Source organism: Nannobrachium achirus, assembly GCF_963921795.1.
Source record: "Nannobrachium achirus genome assembly, chromosome: 7".
In the NCBI taxonomy this organism is placed as follows: Eukaryota; Metazoa; Chordata; class Actinopteri; order Myctophiformes; family Myctophidae; genus Nannobrachium; species Nannobrachium achirus.
In genome coordinates this window covers 66809313-66817385 of record NC_137816.1, presented here as the reverse complement: position 1 = coordinate 66817385, position 8073 = coordinate 66809313, and positions in this window count along the sequence as shown.

Below are 8073 nucleotides of genomic sequence, written 5' to 3'. Positions count from 1 at the left end.
GCGAGACCCGAGCGCGGCTGTAAATTACATCATTACAGAGCGCGAGTATTTACTATTTGATTACAGCCCACTGAGCACATGAGAAAAACAAAAGAGAAGAGAGAAAACACGTGAGCTAAACAGTGAAAACGAGAGAGAAGAGCGAAACACAAGAGTAAAGAAAAGAAGAGAGAAAAACAATATTAACGTGTGTTTACAAAGGTCTATTATGTCGCATTTCCTGAACGTAATCAGAACGTAATCAGCCAGCGTCGACGTAGTGACGTAACGTCATGACGCCTACGTCGTTACCACGGTAACCAAAGCATACATGTCGCCACAGGGCAGCTTTGGGCTGACGCTGTCTGAATGCACAGATCAGATCTGTGTCACTTGCAAATGCAGTGTGAAAAGTCGGGCCAAAAGATCAGATTTGAGAACAAATCGGATTTGGTCTGGATTTGACTGCAGTGTAAAGCCGGCCCAATAGCTAGGCTTGATGCGGTTTCCCGTGTTATACCAGTTCGTTTTTTTTGTTGTGTAATCAAATTAAGTTTCAATTCCAATAGGAAATTACATTTCTACAGGAGCCGTTTCCCCACATCTTGGAGAAGTTTAACTCCAATAAATGAAGCAGAGATTAACCTTCAGAGGAAAGATCAGCCTGGGAGGGGGGCCTGCTGATATGTAGGGACCCCCACTGTGGGAGGGGGGCCTGCTGATATGTAGGGACCCCCACTGTGGGAGGGGGTCCTGCTGATATGTAGGGACCCCCACTGTGCCAGTGGCAGCAAGCAGCTGCTTTCCCCAGCGCCATTCTGTTCTTGTCGGTTGTAGTTAAAGAGGAAATTTCTCCTACTTCATTATTTTGGTTGGTAGTTATTAAGGCTGTCACAATTATTACATAATCGTCTAATCGCAATTATTTGACATAATCGCAATTATTTGACATAATCGTCATAATCGTTTCCATGATGAAAAATGTTCATATACATGATATGATATGATAGTTACCTACTCCTCCCGCGAGGGAAATTCAGATATCGCAGCCCAACCCAGCTGCTTTTTTCAGCTTAACCCAGCTGAACCCGGTGCTGCCCACAAGGAGCGCGAGGGGGAGGGGAGCAGTGATAGCTGGAGCGGGGAATCGTACCCGCGACCTCTGGGGCCTCCGGAGTCCTAGGTATGGACACTAACCACTCAGCCATCACTGCTCAATTTTTAAAGTATTTTTTAAGTAAAAGATGCGTCGCGATGCGACGCGTTGTGAGCTTGTGGATCTGCTATTTCCACTATCAATGATCTTTTTTAAGTATAAAGTTGTCAAATATGTTAGTAATTTCTTTGTATATTTAGGTTATTATGTGTCATATCTACCATGTGCAACATCAAAGCCTACAAGCCAAACAGAAATATAATTGTCAACGACAAAAACACAATTAAATCGTTAATCGCAATTATTTGAGTGACAATTAATCGTCATGTAAAATGTCATAATCGTGACAGCCCTAGTATAGACCGGCATGTAGTAGACACGCACCACAACCAAGGATGGAAAGCCTATGGGTCAATTATAATCCATAGTCAATAATAATCCTCACTCACCGTCTAGAGAAATCATTAAAAAAAATAAAAAAAATAAAGAGAGAAAAAAAATCATGAAAATGGAATTTTCCCATGTCGGGGCATGTAAACAATGATTGTTTGGGATATCTGTTCTGGCAGCATTACATTCCAAACCAAATTCCTGAATAAACATGAAAAATATCTTTAACCTGCCTGCCACTCCCTCAAGAGCACTGTGTTCAGGTGAAAGACAACTAATAGTCGTGATTCGTGCAATTTAAATGTCACATTAAACTGTCCTCCAATAGGTCCAGCTAGATTACATTTACAACTTCTTCTAAAGCCGTTTTATATTGCTTGCCATTTAATTGCATCGTCTTTCATTGAAAAACATTAAGGGACGTAGACAGGGTGCACTGGGAAAATATTGTATTTGTGTTTAACATACTTGTTGGCAAAGTAACATTAAATAAACTGTCGGCAATAAATGGTGGTTCCTACTTAAAGGGCAAGTTCACCTCTGGGACACACCTGATCTTATTTTATTGTTGTTTTGAGATATTTTAGAATTTCAGCATGAATGATGATGCATTTTGCATAATATGATGCAGCATGATGACTCATATGATGCAAAATGCATCATCATTCATGCTGAAATACTAAAATATCTAAAAACACAGATTGAACACAAAAAATAACTCAGGATTGTGTTGATCGTGTCCCACACAACAATAAAATAAGATCAGGTTGTCCCAGAGGTGAACTTGCCATTTAAAGCTGGGCTAATAACGCCCCCATATAAGCTATAATGTGAACTGTCATCATGTAGGGCAGGGTTCCCCAATTAGTTTTCCCCAAGGGCCGAATTATGTCTAGGGTACCAAGCCGAGGGCCACAACATTGAATTATATCTAGGGTACCAAGCCGAGGGCCACAACATTGAATTATATCTAGGGTACCAAGCCGAGGGCCACAACATTGAATTATGTCTAGGGTACCAAGCCGAGGGCCACAACATTGAATTATATCTAGGGTACCAAGCCGAGGGCCACAACATTGAATTATGTCTAGGGTACCAAGCCGAGGGCCACAACATTGAATTATGTCTAGGGTACCAAGCCGAGGGCCACAACATTGAATTATGTCTAGGGTACCAAGCCGAGGGCCACAACATTGAATTATATCTAGGGTACCAAGCCGAGGCCCACAACATTGAATTATATCTAGGGTACCAAGCCGAGGGCCACAACATTGAATTATGTCTAGGGTACCAAGCCGAGGGCCACAACATTGCAGGGGGCGACGGCGGCGTTCCCGCTACTCCAGCGACAGTTTTTGTCGTTGTCGGGTGAAAATATTGTATGTCCAAAACCGTTCGTTTTGAATTTAACATTTTAAAAATGATTTCAACTAGTGAAAACAGCCGATCTACAAGCACACAACGCCTCGCGGTTGCGAGGCGTTGTGTGCTTGTAGATCGGCTGTTCACTACTTTTGTGCGAGGGCCTTGTACGATTTGCAAAAGAACGTACAAATTTGGAACTTTTACTTCCACTCCACTTCATGTCAGAGGCAAATATTGTACTTTTTACTCCGCTAAAACTATATGAAAACTTTAGTTACTTTGTAGATTTTGATTATTATTACAAAACATACATGATTAACCACTTCAGCCGGATATTCATTTTGGCCATTTGAAAATGGCAGATCTACAATCTCCCAATGCCTCGCGATGAGACGCATTGTGAGCTTGTAGATCTGCTATATTCAAATTGTTTTAATACGTTTGAAATGGGACATTCTGATTAATGGGTACTTTTATTTTTGTTACTTTAAGTACACTTTGATGTCAATACTTTTGTACTTTTACTCAAGTACATTTTGAATTCCGGACTTTTCCACCACTGGGCCAGCGTTGATGCTAGAATGCAAACACAACCCCAAACTGAAGAGTGCTTAGGCTTGTTTACACATTTATTTACACAGCAGGTTTTGCTTATTTACTGTACGCTTTGGCTCACAACAACTACCGCTAGCCTTATATACAGTGGTGGAAAGCAACTAAGTACAGCAACTAAGTACATTTACTTAACCCATTTAGGCCTAGAATTATTGAATGCTTTAGCTATAGAAAAACAGCAGATCTACAAGCTCACAGCGCGGCTGCGAGCTTGTAGATCTGCTATTTGCCAGACCCAGGGGGTCGGCCTACAAAAGGCTTTGTCGGTCTGTCGGTCTGTTGGTCTGTCGGTCGGTCCCTCTTTTCCTCAGTGTCCCTCTTTTCCTCAGTGTGCCTGTGTTTGCCTCTGACTGCTCATCTGCCCCTCCCTTCCCTTGCTCGGCTGATTGCCTTGAGTGTCGTCACCTGTACGGGACCAGCTGAGTTGAGTTGGCTGACGAGCTGCTGAGACTATAAATTCCTGTGTGTTCATGTGTTAGTTCAGTGCTGCAAAACATTTGCCCCACAGCCATACTAGTGAAAACAGCCCATCTACAAGCTCACAAACATTTCCAGCTGCTCAGCCTATAAAATCCTGTGTGTTCATGTGTTAGTTCAGTGCCATACTAGTCAAAACAGCCGATCTACAAGCTCACTACGCTTTGTTGCTGAGACTATAAAATCCTGTGTGTTCATGTGTTAGTTCAGTGCCATACTAGTGAAAACAGCCGATCTACAAGCTCACTACGCTTTGTTGCTGAGACTATAAAATCCTGTGTGTTCATGTGTTAGTTCAGTGCCATACTAGTTTTCATTGCGGGTCTGGCACAACCAGGTGACCTGGTCTAGTTTTGAAAGTCGTGAACATGTGTGCAAATCTTTGAATATATGTATTTTCAAAGTGAAAGTTTGTAACTCAAATTTTGCTTCTGGGGGGTCCCTCCCTGGAACTAAATATTTTGAGATGGGGGTCCGTGGCCAAATGAATATCATTTTGGGGGTCCTTCACATGAAAAGGTTTGAGAACCACTGACATAGTGTTTTCTCAAAAACAGGCTAACTGAGCTCCATTTAAGTGAAAAGGACCTTTTCTTCGACGATGGCTATAGCCAGATAGAATTTGAATCAGATTTATTTAAAATCTTGTATTAAAAGTGTTCGAGGCCCGCCTGTCCTTACTAAAGTACGCATCATCTGGGACTGGGAGTCTATGACATCAAACATCTATGATGTCAGGCGTCAGTCATCATCTTCATATTTAGGGTGCCCTTAGGGCGTCTTACTTAAAACGGGAAATTCAGTTTAATGAGTACTTTTACTTTTGGTACTTTAAGTAAATACTTTTGTACTTTTCACAAGTCAATTTGGAATTCCGGACTTTTACTGGTAAGAGTATTTCTACATTGCAGTACTGATACTTTTACTTAAGTAAAAAAGGTGAGTAGACTACTTTTTCCACCATCATTATGCATCACTACAGACTAGACTCCCTGTTCAACCCGTTTGTCGCTTGATAAAAACATATCGTATTAAAAAAATACGTCATGTCTTGTTTTTTAAGCTAAATGGTTGTGCGACTTAGCCCCCTTTAAAAGGATGCCTGGCTAATACAACACATAATGCATACATTATATTTGTCCTCATTAAAAACACCATAATTATTTTATTTCTTCCAGAAATAGCTAATCTTTCACTCAATAGGGGAAATGCCCGTCACGAGTTGATGATGTCATAAAACCATGTGTGATCTATCTATCCCTATGGAATTTATGGCATGCATGTGCAAAAAAAAAAGAAAAAAGAAAAAATGCACATGCATTCTATGAATTCCATAGGGATAGATCACACATCACACATTACATTTATGACATCATCAACTTGCGACGGGCATTTCCCCTATTATTGAGTGAAAGATTAGCTATTTCTAGAAGAAATACAATATTTAAGGTGTTTTTAATTTTATATTGTAGTTATAAAGGACAATTATAATGTATTAACTTTAAGGCATATTTGTTGTATTAGCCAGGGATCCCTTTAACGCCACAACAGAACGATTAAAGGGATGGTTCTGAAGCAGAACTTGTTCCAAAACGTGTCGGTTCAAGACCCAAAAGAGAGAAGATTAGACAGTGAATCTCAAGTGAAAATAGCAGATCTACAAGCTCACAATGCATTCACTACTTCTTACACATTGGTTTTCAAATTTATGGTATTTCTCAGATTTCTCCATGACATACATACATACATATACGTGAACGACATGGCATCTGCTTGCGACTGCAATCTGTTCCTGTTCGCGGATGACTCGGCTCTCCTAGTCTCGGGCAAGGACCACTTGCAGGTTGAAAAGACACTTAACTCTGAACTAAGTAAGATCTGCACATGGCTTAACGATAATAAATTATCAATTCACTTGGGAAAAACTGAGTCCATCCTCTTTGGAACAAATCATAACCTCAATAAAGTTGATAACTTCACAATCAAAGTGGGTGACAACTGACAAGGTCATAACACGAAAAAACGAAATCTCTTACTTAGGATGTATCCTTGAAGCTAATCTTTCCAGCGAAAAGATGACTTCTAAAGTAATAAATAAAATCAACCAACGAACTCGCTTCCTACAGAGGATCGCCCCAATGGTCAATTTCAACACACTGAAGACCATAGCTGGTGCAATAATCCAGCCCCTATTTGACTACGGAGTTCACGTATGGTATCGTGACGCCCCACAAGCCCTTAAAACTAAACTCCAAACAGCCCAAAATAAACTAATTAGGGTCCTGCTTACCCTTCCCTATCAGACTCACCTCACCGCTACTCACCAGTTAAGAGTGGGGTGGCTCAGAGTAGATGACAGAGTACAGCAACTTGCAATGGGCCTGGTGTACAAGATACACTACACCACTATGATACCCAAGTACCTGTCAAAATACTTTATAAACATTAAGGATGTCCATAACTACAACACCAGAGGCAGCGCCACAGATCACTTCCAACCCAGAGTCAAAACCAACAAAGGGTCAAACTCGTTTTTCTGCTATACCACCAAAATGTGGAAAGCCTTACCGAAGGCCATAAAGGAGTGTGGATCACTAGCATCCTTTAAAATTGCCCTAAAAAAACACTTACAGGCAGCAGCCGTTCGCAACTGGTAAAAAATGAACCTAGCCCAACCCTCCCCTCCCCTGCCCCTTCTTTGTATATACTGTTTGTTTAGACTTACTGTTTTCTTTTTTCTTTTTCTTTACATATCTACTGCATAGTACTGTGTTCTATTTGTCTGTCATTCAATGTTATATGAGATACTTAAATGGTTTCCAGTGGAAATAAGCTTAGTCTTTTCATGGATCTCCTTTTAGTAGACCTTGTACCAGTGAACTGTACCGTCATGAAACTGTACCTTTTCCTATGCAAACTTCTAATAAAGTCTTCAATCAATCAATACATTACTGGGAATTAAAAAAGAAGAAACATTTTTTATTTGTTTTTTGATTCATGAAAAAAGAAAATGTGCTTTTTTGGGAATGTTTTTGGAAAATGTTTTGAAATAAATAAAAAAATGAAGGGACCCATAAAAATGTGTCCGCGACGCACACATTGGGTCCCGACCCACTGATTGGGAAACAGTGATCTGAAGCACTTCCTCCATGTCTACGACACGACGGCGATGTAGGCTATACTTGGTCGAAAACAGCCGATCTGCAAGCTCACAAAGCGTCGCGGACGTGACACGACGTGATCTTGTAGATCGGGCCGCGCGAGCGACCAAGTCTAAACACAAGGCTATCAGATCTGATCTGACATCACTAACGCCTTTCCCACTGGTATCTGGAAAAAAGTACTCACATTTCTAATACTCAAGTATCGTTACAGCAATGTAGAAACAAATACTCCGTTACATATTATGTCCTGTATTCAAAATGCACTTGAGTAAAGGGACAAAAGTATTGGTATCAACATGTACCGTCTTAAAGTAACAAAAGTTAGAAAGTACTGCAGAATGTCCCTTTGCACAAGTTGTCAAATGTATTAAATTCATTGGAAAATAGCAGATCTACAACAAGCTCACAATGTGAGCTTGTAATATATGTCAAATGTATACAAACAGGGCTGAAGTTGTTAATGTAGGTTGTGTAATAATGTAGATCAAAATCTACAGAGTAACTAGTAACTGAAGTTCTGAAATAAATGTAGTTAGTGGAGTAAAAATACTATATTTGGATCCGAGTTATAGAGGAGTAGAAGTCAAGTACAAATACCTCACATTGTGTTTTTTTGAGAGGCTCCAACAACAACAACAACAACAACAACAACAACAACAGTAAGTAAATGTACTTAATTACTTTCCACCATTGTGAACAGGGGCGTCAATTGGGTATGGCAGGGGTATGCAGCTGCCATACCATAGTATGGGTCCAGGGGGAGATAAAAGTTATAGTTCTAAATATAAATTCACGAATGTCTCTTGTCTATCTGTGCTGGTTATTAATTATGTTGGGTAAATTACAGTAAAATAACCACTAATGCAAAAAAAAAAAAAAAAAATGTATACAAACAGGGCTGAAGTTGTTAATGTAGGTTTTGTAATA